The 16,326-nt window shown below is 41.2% G+C and overlaps 1 protein-coding gene across 2 annotated transcripts in view; it reads right to left on the reverse strand.

Moving 5' to 3' along the window:
* LOC113026231 (metabotropic glutamate receptor 8-like) overlaps positions 1-16,326 on the reverse strand; it is a 155,749-nt gene that overhangs the window by 39,519 nt on the left and 99,904 nt on the right. The gene's annotated exons all lie outside the window — the stretch shown is intronic.

Here is a 16,326-nt window from a genome sequence, read left to right on the forward strand (position 1 = left end):
TGAAGTAGGGCTCCATGGTGTAAATTTACCTTTACACATGTTTCATGTCTACTTGAAGTCTCTCAAAAACTCAGTTTTCATTATCTCTTCTTTACACTTAAGTATTACTATTCTACTTTATGACAGAATAAAAGGGGGCTCTTTAGATAACACAACACTGAGATCATTGCATCATGTAGTGTTGTACATAACTTTAACTTGGGGTGTTAAACGCAACTGAGCTCCCGTTAAAACCCATCAATCATCTGTCTGTAAAACAATAATGATCCCCTTTAAAATGTTTATAATAACATGGACTTGATGTCTTTACATAGTTTAGATATTTCTACTGAGCTGCACATAAGGCTTTAACACTATACAGTGCATCCAGAAAGTATTCACAATGCTTCACTTGTTCCACATTTTGCCATTTTAGAGCATAATTTGTGTAGTAAATTCAGTTGACTGGATATGATTTGGAAAGTCACGCTACAAGTCATGAAGTCAGACATGATATGTCAGACCATAAAACAAGCCATGAAGTCCAAGAAATTGTCTCTACACCTCTGAGACAGAATTTCATCAAGACACAGATCAGGGGAACCATACAGAAACATTTCTGCAGCACTGAAAGTCTGACTGAGCACAGTGGCCACTATCGCCTGTGAATCTGGAAGAAATGTGGAACAACCAGGACTCTTTCTAACCAATCTGAGCAATTGGGGTAGATTGGGGCATTAGCCAGGGAGATGGCTAAGAACCTGGTGGTCACTCTGACAGAGCTACACTGTTGCTTTGTGAAGAGAAGAGAACCTTCTAGATGGACAAGCCTTTCTATCAATCAGGTTTGTATGGTAGAGTTGCCAAATAGATGCCACTTGTAAAGGGGACATGACAGCCCACCTGGAGTTTGTCAAAAGGCAACCGAACCACTCTAAGGCAATGAAAAACAAAATTCTCTGGTGTGATGAAACAAAGGCTGAACTTTTTGGCCTGAAAACCAAGTGTCATGTCTGGAGGAAACCAGGCACCGCTCATCATCTGGCCAATGCCATCCCTACAGTGAAGCATAATGGTGGTGACAGCATCATGCTGTGGGGATGTTTTTGGCAGCAAGAACTGGTCAGTGTCAAGGGAATAATGAAGCAGTAATGTACAGAGACATCCTTGATGATAACCTGCTCCAGAGTACTCTGGACCTTGGACTGGGGTGACGATTCATCTTCCAGTAGGACATGACCCTAAGACACAGCTAAGATAATAAACGAGTGGCTCCAGGACCACTCTGGAACATCAGCCTGATGGAGCTTTTGAACTTCTACAAAGAAAATAGGAGCGTCGAGGCTATAATTGCTGCAAAAGGTGCTTCAACAAAGCAATGAGCAAAAGCTGTGTTTACTTACCTACATGTTATATTTTTTATTTTTATTAAATTGTATTATTTGCAAGAATATTAATTTTCATTTCCTGCATAACAGGAAGAACTAGTACATTAATTGGGACTACTTTCATTAACCTACAGTTGACGCTGTGAAAAAATAGTAAGTAAAAAATAAACAACAGCATGTGTGTTCATGATGAGAAAAAGAGAATTATTTTATTAATGTCTGAGTTTTGAAAATTATAACTTCAGACATCACTTAAATCTTTTTCATTTTTTGCTGCTCCTTGCATTCTGTGTACTGAAATATGAATTGTGATATGTGAAAAACAACCTACGAATTGTATCTAATATCAGTAGTCACTGTAAACAGTAATTGTATGGAAGAAATATACTAATTGCTATTGCCATAATACGTCTTTACATTACAGCTACTGTGTGTAATATAATATGATGTTGTAAGATGCTCATCAGTGTTGGATTCATAAGAATGTGGAGGCGTTTCACATTATTCTTTACAGACATCAGTAATGAACAGAGGTGACCTTCACTCTCCTGAATCATTCAATAAACCTCTGAGCTGATTTTATCTCTCAACAAAAGAGAAACCCAAACTCTAACATGAACAGAATATATGTGGCCTGGGCCTTTCATTGCTTCCAGTGTTTTTTATTCACCTCTTTTCTGTATGAAATGGTGAACAAGCTGCATTCATGTAACACTTCTAGTCTAATTATTTGCTTTAAGTTCTTTATACTACAAAGACAATTCACCCATTTATGCGCACAATTGCTTTTTCTTTAAGGTCATGATGGTGAATTAGGAGCAAGTTTTGGGTTCAGTACCTTTCATAGAATGTGATGCAGCTCTGAACAGTTTAATAATAACAACAGTTTACAACAGCAGCAAAAACAAAGATGAAATGTAACTGACTGTCAACACTTATGCAAAACGCATGTTTTGGATTTATTAGTTATAGTCACACTATCTAATTCTATTACTTAGGATCTTATCAGTACTGATAAGAGCACCAGAAATGTGTTAATTAGCACTATATTTTTTTTTAGTATTGTATAGTTACAGCATTATTGAGCTCTTCGTGGTTTACTTAAATGCAAAACGTTTTCCTCAACCCAGTCATTTTTAGAAGTGTATATGTGAATTGTCTGATGTGAGATTTGTGAACTTTTAACCTTTTTCCAATATATAATTCAGGTTATTTGAGGGAGTATGACATTTCAGATTATTTCACAGTCATTAATCATTAGTTAAACTCTGGTTTTCTTCCACAGTGTGTCTTTTGTTGTGTCTTACTCCCGTCAGCCCCAACTGGTCATAGCAGATGGCGGCCCGTCCCTGAGCCTGGTTCTACTGGTGTTAATTTTTCTGTTAAAAGGGGTTTTTTTATACAATATACAATATACAATATATACAATTTATTTAGATACAATCTAAATAAATTGTAATTAAATCAAAATGAACTGCACTGAATAGAATAGAATTGAACTGAACTGTATTGAATACATTACAGTGATGTAGAGTTGCTATGTAAGTAGCAGCTGTCTAGTGCAAACTGATCAGTTTTAATGTGTTGAGAGTGAAATTTCATGTGGCTGTACACACTTTGAAGCTGTGCTGAGTCCAACAGGCATTCACCGTTACATGAACTCCACTGGGGAGTTAGCTTTCAAAATGAGCATGGTACATTAAAAGCTCTGTGCCCTGTCATGCTGCACTGAGATGTTAAATTAGCTGTTGTGATGTTTAACCCTAACCCTGGCAATTGCCCTAATGTGGTATCAGATTCAAAGGCAGTTACAGAGTGAATGTGGTTATGCCTCTTTACATATGAAAATATAAACAAGCCTTTTACTTTGTGATGTTTGTTATGCGCCCGATGAGTTATTGCGCCAGTGACACTGGAAGTTCTAAATAAGCTTCGGTTAGTTCGCCTGAACACTTGTGTGTATTTTTTTCTTCTTTTTTCCCGTTATTGTCTCAGCGAGCAGACAAGATGGTCTGCTCGCTGGAAGCTGTACTGAATGATACACCAGATGCTACACTGTTGCAGGCGAGCTATAGGAACAAATTTAAGGACCCTAATGTTGCATATTATTTAACACATGAGACTTTAAAATGAACTACTCGATCTAAAGTAAACTCTAAATACACTCAACAAAAATATAAACGCAACACCTTTGTTACTGCTCCCATTCCCCATGGGATGGACGTAGAGACCTAAAATTCATTCCAGATACACAATATAACCATCCCTCCCAAACAGTGGTCACAAATCAGTCCAAATGTGTGGTAGTGGGCACATCTGCTATATTGAGATAATCCATCCCACCTCACAGGTGTGCCACATCAGGATGCTGATCTGACATCATGAGTAGTGCACAGGTGTACCTCAGACTGCCCACAACAAAAGGCCACCCTGGAATGTGCAGTTTTTTGCGCTATTGGAGGTCTGGGGACCCAGAACCGGTCAGTATCTGGTGTGACCACCATTTGCCTCATGCAGTGCAACACATCGTCGCATGGAGTCTATCAGATTGTCAATTGTGGCCTGTGGAATGTTGGTCCACTCCACTTCAATGGCTGTGCGAGGTTGTTGGATATTCGTGGGAACTGGTACACGCTGTCGTATACGCCGGTCAAGCACATCCCGAACATGCTCAATGGGTGACATGTCCGGTGAGTATGCTGGCCATGCAAGAACTGGGACATTCTCAGCTGCCATCTGCCCTGAACAATGTGAACCATGATTCATCCGTGAAGCGCACACCTCTCCAACGTGCCAGACGCCATCGAATGTGAGCATTTGCCCACACAAGTCTGTTACGGCGACGAGCTGGAGTCAGGTCAAGACCCCGATGAGGACGACGGGCATGCAGTTGAGCGTCCCTGAGACGGTTTCTGACAGTTTTTGCAGAAATTGTTTGGTTGTGCAAACCAATTGTTCCAGCAGCTGTCTGGGTGGCTGGTCTCAGACGATCTTGGAGGTGAACCTGCTGGATGTGGAGGTCCTGGGCTGGTGTGGTTACACGAGGTCTGCGGTTGTGAGGCCGGTTGGATGTGCTGCCATATTCTCTGAAACGCCTGTGGAGACGGCTTATGGTTGAGAAATGAACATTCAATGCACGGGCGACAGATCTGGTTGACATTCCTGCTGTCAGCATGCCAGTTGCACGCTCCCTCATTGCTTGTGGCATCTGTGGCATTTTGCTGTGAGACAAAACTGCACATTCCAGGGTGGCCTTTTGTTGTGGGCAGTCTGAGGTACACCTGTGCACTACTCATGATGTCAGATCAGCATCCTGATGTGGCACACCTGTGAGGTGGGATGGATTATCTCAATATGGCAGATGTGCCCACTACCACACATTTGGACAGATTTGTGACCACTGTTTGGGAGGGATGGTTATATTGTGTATCTGGAATGAATTTTAGGTCTCTACGTCCATCCCATGGGGAATGGGAGCAGTAACAAAGGTGTTGCGTTTATATTTTTGTTGAGTGTATTACTGAATAAGAAGAACAGACTGTTAGGCAACTGTAGCAGCTTGCTGAGGGGCTGACATACAAACAAGATCCTAATCTCAAGAAACAAGCCAAATGATAGAAACACACTTTCACATTATGATCTGCCATGACAATGTCTGAGTAATATCTGATGGGTTTACATGCCTGAAGAAGCATGTTGCAGTCTTATCAAATGAGCTTCTGTAGAGAATTAATGTCATTGTCTCATCAACTACAGTGTACTCAGTCCTCTTTTCACTTACTGTGTGTGAAAAGACTGTAGAAGACAGTCTTCTACCTACAATATTGTTGACTTCCCTCTCAGGGGGTCAAAGGTCTTAGCATCCAGCTTTATGCGACTGCTAAAAAAGAGCTTTTCTCTATTTCCTAATAATAAAGCATTTTTATTCTTAATCAAAGATACGATATATTATCATGTTATAATAACATTATTTTTGATCAAAATGAGAAATGTAGTTTGAGTAGGTAAAATGACTATTCTAATGGCCCTGTTGTGTGTGTGTGTGTGTGTGTGTGTGTGTGTGTGTGTGTGTGTGTGTGTGTGTGGTGAATGCATAAATGGTGGTTGACAAACACAGAGTTTAAAAGGATAAAAGAAAGTATTCCCCTGGATCTGAATTAAAAAGTGAATGTTATGTGCTAAAGATAAATAGATAAATTAAAGTGGAATCACATAAACTGAATGAAACATTAAGGGAATTATATCTATATGTGATTCAGTGCTTAAATGTGATAGAATTTCTGTGTTAAGAATGAAAAAATTAACTTTTATGGATTAAAGTAGTTCAAAGTTGACATTTTGTCTTAAATCATGTAAGTCAGATTGACAGAGAGAGCATACGAGAGCAGAAAGTGTGAGTGGACATCAGATGATTGGATGTTGATAATGTGATTGGATGTCCCCATGGGTAAGGTTAAAAAGATGTGACAACCAGTGGGAAAGGGAGGTGAACAGGGGATCGACCCAGGCCAACCTGTGAACCTGCAAACTGGTTGTATATCTTTTTAAGAAGAATAAACTGTTTGCTTCGAAAGGAATGTATGAGAAAGTCTCACATATCTTATCTCAGATTTAGTGTGTGACTAGAAAAATGTATAAAAAGGATCAACAGGATCGCCTAGATGAGCACGTGCATAGACTTTCACTGTGTATGCTGTTGCTCCCCTGCAAGTATATAAACACATTAAACTTGCTGCTCATTAAAATTTCTGCTCTGCGTGTCTCACTTTTTAAGAACATTTTTCTGACAGCTATCCTCAATGCTCATTTTTACTGTGTTAGATGGTCAATTCAGAAGGAGTTTGATTTACTTCCACTGAATGCCCATGGGATGCTGCTTTCCTGTTGGGTGATTATCATGGACTTAGAACAAGAGGATGAGTGCATCTTTGGATCCAGTTGTGCTCCTACCTCTCCTCATCAAAGATAAGAAAATGCTCAGCGTTAGCTACATAAGTATAGTTTAAGTGATTTAATTATTGTTTAGTGATTTTTTACTATTTTATTTTCCTTTTGAATTAGTCCTGCAAAATTGCTATGATAAAATTTCCTGTTCCTTAAAGTCTACATTGCTGACATTCACTTTTTCACTCTTTGAGGACCACTAAAGGTAACAGTCCCTTGGGGCCTACGGTATGGACCTCTATAACCAGTCCAGATTAACAAGTGCCACGACTGAGAGGGGGGCTGCCATAACAGCTGTGACTGATGCAATGTGACCTGCAAGGCTACACAGGTTTTCTCATATCAGGGCAGGCAGGGAAGACACCTGGACATCAAGGCAGTCAGGCTGGGCGAGTCCCTTCACCCACATTGGCTCTGCATTACCTGAGAGGGGGTGGCTGTAGCTCAGGTGGTAGAGCAGAGTCCCGTCTGCTCCAGTCTGCATGGGCAAGATGCTCTGATTCATCACATTGTGAACGTTAGGTAGAAAGAGAATAGAAGAAAAAGGGCTTGTGTGAATGAGCAATGTGTAAGGCACTATATAAGAATCAGTCAATTTACCATCTAAGACTTATAGTGTAACAGATTAGGACTTTTCTTTTCTATCAGAGAGCTGAAACAGATTTCTTGTTTAGGGTTGTGGGTACTGCAGACTGACTAAATCAAACCTTGTAGTAAGTTCTTGTACTGTTTAAGTTGCCAACTTCGGGAGCAGAAGAATCCTGATTTGCATTTGTTGACCTCACCACACTATTTATATCCAGACCTGTTAAAATACAGACCTGTGGCCATAGTGTGGATGGATGCATGGATGCAGTTATTCCGTTATTTAATCAGCACTGAAAACTGATTTAGTACTGGAAGGTTTCATTTCTGGTGTCATTAGGATTCTTTTACTTTTTTCAAGTGAAGTGCACCAAAAATAAATATATTCCTCATAAAGGTTTTTCTTAATGCCGTACACCATAATAACATGGGAATGGTTGGTGATATTAAAGTCCTGTTTGTGGCACATTAGTATATGCGAGGGGACAAACTCCTCAAGATGGGTGGTGACCATGGTGGCCATTTAGAAGTCGGCCATCTTGGATACAACTTTTGTTTTTTCAATAGGAAGAGGGCCATGTGACACATCAAACTTATTGGTAATGTCACAAGAAAAACAATGGTGTTCTTGGTTTCAACGTAACTTTATTCTTTCATGAGTTATTTACAAGTTTCTGACCACTTATAAAATGTGTTCAATGTGCTGCCCATTGTGTTGGATTGTCAATGCAACCCTCTTCTCCCACTCTTCACACACTGTTTCTCTTTGTTCACAGCCATTGACATGTCGAAGAGGTTAACACGTGAGGAGCGAAATTGTGTTGATATCTGGTGAACGCAGTAACTGGGTCATTGCAGCAGATTTCAATGCAAGACACCCTACGAGACCACCCATCTCCCACGCTACAGTTAGCAAACTGCTTGCTAAGTTTCGTGAAAATGGTTCAGTGTTGGATTTGCCAAAATGTGGATGCAAGAAAACTGTCACTAATGAAGAAACATCAGTGGCTGTCCTAGCTTCATTCAGCAAGAGCCCACAGCGTAGCACTCGCCGCATGTCACTGGAGAGGGGCATTAGTCCAACATCCCTTCAGCAGATATTAGCTACTCACAAATGGCACCCTTACAAACTCCAGCTACTGCAGCATCCCAACGAGGATGACCCAGATCGGCGCACAGAATCTGCAGAATGGGCAAAACAAAAATTGGAACAGTACCCTCAGTTCACGCAGAAGATTTTGTTCAGCGATGAGGCAAACTTTTATGTGAATGGTGGAGTTAACAAACAAAACCACCGCTATTGGTCTGACACTAACCCACATTGGATGGATCCCTCCAAGACTGTTGGAACAACAAAAGTGATGGTTTGGTGTGGTATATGGGGTACAATGATAGTGGGTCCATTCTTCATCAATGGAAACCTCAAGGCCACTGGATATTTGATATTGCTACATGATGATGTGTTTCCCTCTTTATGCACTGAAGCTGGCACGTTCCCTGAGTTTTCCCAGCAAGATGGTGCACCACCACATTATGGGTGCCCGGTCCGAGCATTCCTAGATGAACAGTTTCCTGGAAAGTGGATTGGTCGTCGTGGGCCAGTTGAATGGCCCCCAACGTCTCCCGATCTGACCCCCTTAGACTTTTATCTTTGGGGTCATCTGAAGGCAATTGTTTATGGTGTGAAGATACGAGATGTGGAGCACCTGAAACTACGGATACTGGATCCCTGTGCTGGCATTTCTCCTGCGGTGTTGCTATCAGTGTGTGAAGAGTGGGAGAAGAGGGTTGCATTGACAATCCAACACAATGGGCAGCACATTGAACACATTTTATAAGTGGTCAGAAACTTGTAAATAACTCATGAAAGAATAAAGTTACGTTGAAACCAAGCACACCATTGTTTTTCTTGTGACATTACCAATAAGTTTGATGTGTCACATGGCCCTCTTCCTATTGAAAAAACAAAAGTTGTATCCAAGATGGCCGACTTCTAAATGGCCACCATGGTCACCACCCATCTTGAGGAGTTTGCCCCCTCGCATATACTAATGTGCCACAAACAGGACTTTAATATCACCAACCATTCCCATGTTATTACGGTGTATCTATATAAATGGCCCACCCTGTATGTCAGAGACTGTGACACTTATGTTTAGTCCTCAAGTCTCATATGCCAGGCTTTTGAAATTTAATGAATTTATGATTCCTTTCGGGTTCAAAAGTCATTTCAAATGGAGTTTTGTTCCTTATTTCTTTTGTAATAAAGGTAATATAGGTTGTATCATATTTATATATATTGCTTACTGTTTCCCCAGTGACTGTTGTACAGTATATGCTGAGCCCATTGTCTGAGTATTCTGGACGGAGTCATATATAAGTCTGGGTTCTATTATTAAACTATTCTTACGTGTTTTTTTTTTTTACATTGTTGTTCATTCTTAAGGGTTTATTTTCTAACCTTTTTATATGAATCCTCTGGTCTTAGTTTTAGTTGCTCTGTCTTTCAGGTTGTATTTGGCTAGTTTTGCTTAGTTTCCATTCGGTTCTCGTGTCACATCAGCTTTGGCTTTCAGTGATCGCTCGTGTCAAGTTAATCTTGTTCCCCCATTTAGATGTTTAATTTCCAATTTATTCTATTAGTGGTTTGTTATTCTGTATCTTCTCTAGCTTATGTTCATGTCCCTCCCATTATTGATTCCCTGATTCTCCTCAGCTGTGAATTAATCTCCCTGCACTTCTTCCCTCATTACCACTTGTATATATTGTCTCAGTCTTCCTCTGTCAAGGGAAGACTTAGCTCTGTTTTCCCAGTATTATGTTTCTAGTGTTCTCTCTATATTCAGCAGCTTCGCTCTCAGTTATTCTCTGGTTTTGGTACTTTGCTTATCTCATGTTCACGATAATCAGCTCATAAGTTATAAGGTTTTCATGTAACATGCATGACTGAGTAAATGGGTTAAATGCAGAGAGGAATTTCCCCATGGGGATCAATAAAGTATACATAACAGAACTAATTAGAAATTCATTTAAGCCATTTGTTAATATTCAATTCGATTTGATTTATATAGAGCCAATTTACAACAGCAGTAACCTTAAGGTGCTTTGTACTTGAAGGTAAAGACCCTGCAATTATAAGCTTACAACACCTGTTATTCTCAGGCAGTCTCCCATCCAAGTACCAACCCTTTCCCAGTGGGATTAATACAATTTTTAATTGTGTCTGAGGAAAGCATACGTTTAAAGGCAGTAATATTAATGATAATAATAGCAACAACAACAACAACAACAAGTTACGACTAAACTGAAGTGTCTTAGATGGAAAAAGTATTTTGCTGTTTTTAAAAAACAAACTGTAAAAAAAAGTTTTTAAAAAGAGTATTAAACGGCAACACCAACAGACTGTAAAATCCAAACAGTATACTTCTGTAGTAGAAACTGAATTACTGCTAATAAAGAGAACATAATCAAGAAAAGTCAAGAAACAGTACATAATCACATACATACATCACAAGCAAGTAACAAAAAATATATTTCTGTCTATAGAAAAATACCAATTTGCTTTTTTGATATTTACTTTACAATGTGTATATTACACATTTCACCATTCAGAAATTCACATCCTGTTTTCAATAAAAATAAGTACGGTTTATATTTGTCAAAGTGTTTTAAGTTCAAGTTAAAACATGAACAAAACTAAGCCAATCACATAAAAGCACATAAAAGGGAACCAGGAAACTACTAAGAAAACTAAACTGGAAAAATGTGAAACTAGAGATGCTAGAAAACAGTAACACCAGAGCCAAATGACACGGAGGGAAAGTGACGAATCCTCATGATACAGATGAGAGGGTGAAGTGGAAACACAGCTGGAGCAAACAAGACAAAACGAGACGGGGGAAGCAAAACTAAACATAATGCACACGGGACAAAAGACTATCACAATAAAACAGGAAACAGACTGAGACCAGCCACAGGAAACAAGGGAAACACATACTGAGACTCAGACTGACTAAATACAGGGAAGGGAGGAAGGAGACAGAGACAAGAGTTGGAAGAGATCGAGGGACAGAGAGGGAGACAGAGGCAGAGAGAGAGCGAATGGGTGAGAGACAGAGACAGAGAGTGACACCAAATTTGACATTCATTAACAGACACAATAGACTACATACTGGGGACACAGGGGAGGACACAGCAAGGACAGAGTGAGACAGACTGGACACATAAGGAAAGAGAATAAACCAGAACTAAGAACTACAATCATAACAAAACTCAGCGGCTCTCCAAAGTGAACATTAGCATCTCATTAACCCTCAAGAACTGAACAACAGACTAGGCAAACTCAAAAACCTGAGACAAAGACCCAGGCCAATGAAACTAAACTAATACACTAAGGAGCCAATCATCCCCAGTTCTTAACTTTCAGGGTTGGCAGGTGGACTGCCAGAGCTAAAAATGTTTCTTCAACCATCTAAAATTTCATTGGTACATGTTTGGCAACAGACTCAGATGTTAAAAAACATATTGGAGATGGGATTTCACAATGAGGCATCCCAGTTTATTACTCAGCATGGATCAGATGCAGTCAAACCCAGAAGGTTTGGACCAGAACTTCACATATTTATAAAAGAGAAGACAAAAATGAATTGGTCAAAAATGGGACACTTTCATTTGCAGTATGAAAGGTTTTTTAGCCTCACTTTGGGTTTGTTGTTCACAGAAACAGAAATTTTGGCACAAGCTTGGCTCTGTCTCATGTATCCGCATTAAAAAAAACCCAGCTTACAGTGCTATGTATAGCCTTTGAATAAAGTCTAAAGTGGCCTCATTTGCCAAAATTTCATAAAGTGGGCACCATGTCTTTAAAATGCAAATGAGGATAAAAGAAGAGTGTCTCAGTTGCAGGAATCATTTAAACAGAGCTTGTCTTGCAATGGTTAAGCTTGTGGGGTGTTTGCAGTCACTGCAGGATGTGTAGGAGACAGACAGGGCATCATCAGAAGTCTTTTAGACACTATATGTTTAGCTTTTGATGCTACTGTTAGGTGCTCAAAAGACCAACGGCATATTTTGCTGATGTGATCAAAATGTTTTGACATGTCAGAAATATAACAGAGAAATCTGTTCTAAGTACATTGGTTGGTGAAAATAGAGCATAACTAGGTGGCTTTCAGCATTCTTTGCATTCAGTTGGCAAATATCAGCAAGCAGCTTCATTCTATATCACACTTATTCAGTGAAATAAAATAATAACAGTTGTCAGTGATGCCTGCTCTGTTCTGTCTTGGGTCTCTTGGGGGTCCCAGAACAGAGCCATAGTACCAAATAAATGAAAATAACTGAAGATAGAATCTGCAGATGGTTACTGACTGAAATTAAGTTAACCTTTTCACACAAAATGGGTTTTTTTGTACAGATATAGACAAAACGTGCTTTGGAATTAATCTGCAATCATTATTATACCAAGACAAATCTAGGAAAAGCTCTCACATGACATCTTGCAAATTTTGGATTTGTCAAACACTGTTCATCCCTCAGTTTAACTTTTCTATAGGTTTCAGTTTCACCGAAAAACTTCATCATACTATAACTAGTTTAGCAAATGACGAGTATGCTGATAGACCATATGGCTGCCAACTCTGGTTGCGCTTTGCAGTTTGCCTCCACATCTGTCTCCAAACAAAATGAAGGAAATGAATTAATGGGAAAAAACCATTAGACTCTCAGCCTTTTCCTAAAAGGAGTAGTATGTGTACCAGGATACTAAAGAAATTCAGTGGAAAATAACTAACAAACCCACAGTGAGTGAGTATTTAGACAAGATGGCGCCGAGTATGGCAGCCTCGTCGCGAGCTCCCCCAAGCAACGGCTTTCTTCTGTGTTTAATTTTACTTTTCCTTTATTTTTTCACGAGCAGCACTTGTCTCCTTGTGTACGACCGACAAACCTTACTGGACATAAAAGACGGTCTTTCTTATAACTTTCCGGAGTTCAAGTTTTGCAACACGGACGCTCCGTTTGCAGACCCCCCATTCCAGAGGTGGGACCAAGTCATTGTTTTGCAAGTCTCAAGTAAGTCTCAAGTCTTTATCCTCAAGTCTCAAGTCAAGTCTCAAGTAATGTCAGGCAAGTCAGAGTCGAGTCTCAAGTCACTGGTGTAAAAGTCCGAGTCAAGTCACAAGTCTGAAACTTTGAATTTCAAGTCCTTTCGAGTCTTTAAAAAAAAAATGAAAAAAAGCATGTTGCAGTTTTATGCTAAATGTAAATATTAGACCATGTAATTTTAAAATCTGTGTTTTTCTCAACACATGACAAAATAGTGAACTTAGAAAATATACACAAATTGTGAAATTGCACCTCTTTAAAATGCAGCTCAATTAAACTTAGCTCCAAGAATAATTTTCACCGACAGTTCTGAGATAAGCTGCATGTTATTCTTGGATGCGGTTGTAGGACCAGCTTTAAAATCGCATGACAAAAATATCATACACATTAAAAAAAAACTGCATCACCAACGTAGCCTGGACAACATTTGCTAGTTAGATGAAGTCAGCTATCTCATCGTAGCATATTTATATGCATATTTATAATCATACGGTTCTTGGAGTGAGTGCATACACTCATGAAGTTTAGTAACTTCAGGTCACTGCAACAAGCCCAGGTACAGTTTACCGACGGATGGGTGCAGGACCTTGAAATGCACCGTGTAGAAAGTAAAGACCATCGTACGTATCATAAGTTTACCAGTCTCACAAATCGTCATCATAAATACACATTCCTTAACCGTTTATTAATAGGACCTTTGAGCTCAACGGTAATTAATTAGTAGTGGAAATAATTTCTGGTACCCATCACAGAAATGTAGCAGTGACAACAATACTGTATGTTGTAATCGTACTGGGCAATTAGTGATACAAAAACCTGTTTTATCCTGTGAATAAAAGTATATGTTTTTGTCAATGTACCATAATAACAGAAGCGAAACACAATATTGTGTCAGGACAATTCACTATTTATGCACAATAAATAAAGGAGCATAGCGCGACAATTTCTGTTCAGCGCCAGACTTGCTTGTAACCTATATCACCAATTATGTTAAGAAAAATGACGCATTAACTACAACAGCAGACTGACCTTCGTGTAAATGCTTGGAGCAGACTAACCTGTGAGCTGGAGGGTTCTGGGACGTTATATTTGATCTTTGAATGGCTGCAATCCAGGCCATCCGTCGCGTCTTTGTTACTTCGGAAACATGGCTTGAACAATTTCTCTTCAACGACGTAATCCGATAACAACCGATCTCTTTACCCGTCGGCTTCCCGTGGCTGTCATGCGACCGGCTATTGCAGTTAATAATACAACGGCTTCTTGACATTTTTGTGTTTCTTTTTATCGCTGTGTGACTGATTTCAATTGAAAGCCTGCGTGCGCTAGTACCGCTTGCCACGAGTTCCCAGAATCCTTTGCGGTTCTACCCGTGAATGACGTCACATTTTCAATCTCTATATAATATGCATGTTAAATTTTATATTTGGGGTAAAATATCAAGTCTTTTCAAGTAAACCGGTTCAAGTCCAATTCAAGTCCCAAGTCATTGGTGTAAAAGTCCAAGTCAAGTCACAAGTCTTAGAACATTTTTTCAAGTCAAGTCTAAAGTCATAAAATTAATGACTCGAGTCTGACTCGAGTCCAAGTCATGTGACTCGAGTCCACACCTCTGCCCCATTCATCTCACCTGAGACGCCTTTGTTCTCTGGCCCTGGAGGCCGCAAACGCCGACGCAGAGGGAGAAGATCTGGCGTTCTGGTTCGACTGAGACGGCGCACTTACAGACCACCGTTACCCAGTTTATTACTGGCTAATGTGCAGTCTCTGGAGAACAAGCTGTGCGAGCTTCGGGCACGGATCTCATTCCAGCGAGAGATGCGGGACTGCTGCGTGATCTGCCTCACAGAAACCTGGCTATCGGACAAAGTACCGGACTCCGCAATACAACTACCGGGGTTCTCCGTGCACCACGTGGACAGGTCACAGGATCTTACTGGGAAAAGCAGAGGCGGTGGTGTGTGTTTCATGATCAACAACAGCTGGTGTGATTATGCGAACGTGCACCCGGTCAAATCCTTCTGCTCACGATCACAGACTTTAGAGGGAAAACCAGCACACCGCAGACCACGGCCTCTCTGTGTGAGGATCTAAACGTATTCTACGCTAGATTCGACACAGCGAACACCATGAGACCGGACAGTGTGCGCACCGCGGATGACGTCAGTGCGCACACTGTGTCTGAGGAGGATGTGCGGAAGTGCTTCAGGAAGGTGAACGCGCGCAAAGCTACTTGTCCGGACGGGATTCCCGGCCGCGTCCTCAGGTCATGCGCGGCTCAGCTGGCTGGAGTGTTCACGCACATCTTCAACCTTTCCCTCTCTCTGTCTGTAGTCCCAGCCTGCTTCAAAATGGCCACCATCGTCCCTGTACCCAAATCCTCCACCATCTCCTCATTGAACGACTGGCGACCTGTAGCCCTGACCCCCATCGTAAGCAAATGCTTCGAGAAGCTGGTCAGGGACTTCATCTGCTCTGCACTACCCGACTCACTGGACCCTCTACAGTTCGCATACCGCCACAACAGGTCCACTGATGATGCCATAGCCCTGACACTACACACTGCCCTGTCACACCTGGAGAAGAGAGACACGTATGTGAGAATGCTGTTTGTAGATTACAGCTCAGCATTCAATACCATCGTTCCCTCGAAGCTGGACAGGAAACTGCAGGATCTAGGACTGAGCAGCTCCCTCTGCAGCTGGATCCTTAGCTTCCTGTCTGACAGACGCCAGGTGGTCAGACTGGGCAGCATCACCTCATCCCCCATCACACTGAACACTGGTGCTCCACAGGGGTGTGTACTGAGCCCTCTCCTGTACTCACTCTACACCTACGACTGCACAGCCACTAACAACTCCAACATCATTGTGAAGTTTGCGGACGACACTACAGTGGTGGGTCTTATCACCAACGGTGATGAGACGGCTTACAGGGAGGAGGTCAGCGCCCTGACCCACTGGTGTCAAGACAACCATCTCACCCTCAACGTCGCAAAGACAAAGGAGTTGATAGTGGACTTCCGGAGGTGCAGAGAAGTACACACCCCCATCACCATCAACGGCGCTGCTGTGGAGAGAGTGAGCAGCTTCCGGTTCCTTGGAGTACATCTGGCTGAGGATCTTACGTGGTCAGTACACACAAACAAAACAGTGAAGAAGGCGCAGCAGCGCCTCTTCTTTCTCAGGAGACTGAAAAGATTCGGCATGAGCCCCCGCATCCTCAGGACCTTCTATCACTGTGCCATTGAGAGCATCCTCACTGGATGCATCACCACCTGGTATGGCAACAGCACCACCTACAACTGCAAAGCTCTCCAGAGAGT

Source organism: Astatotilapia calliptera, chromosome 7 (assembly GCF_964374335.1).
Source record: "Astatotilapia calliptera chromosome 7, fAstCal68.1, whole genome shotgun sequence".
In the NCBI taxonomy this organism is placed as follows: domain Eukaryota; kingdom Metazoa; phylum Chordata; class Actinopteri; order Cichliformes; family Cichlidae; genus Astatotilapia; species Astatotilapia calliptera.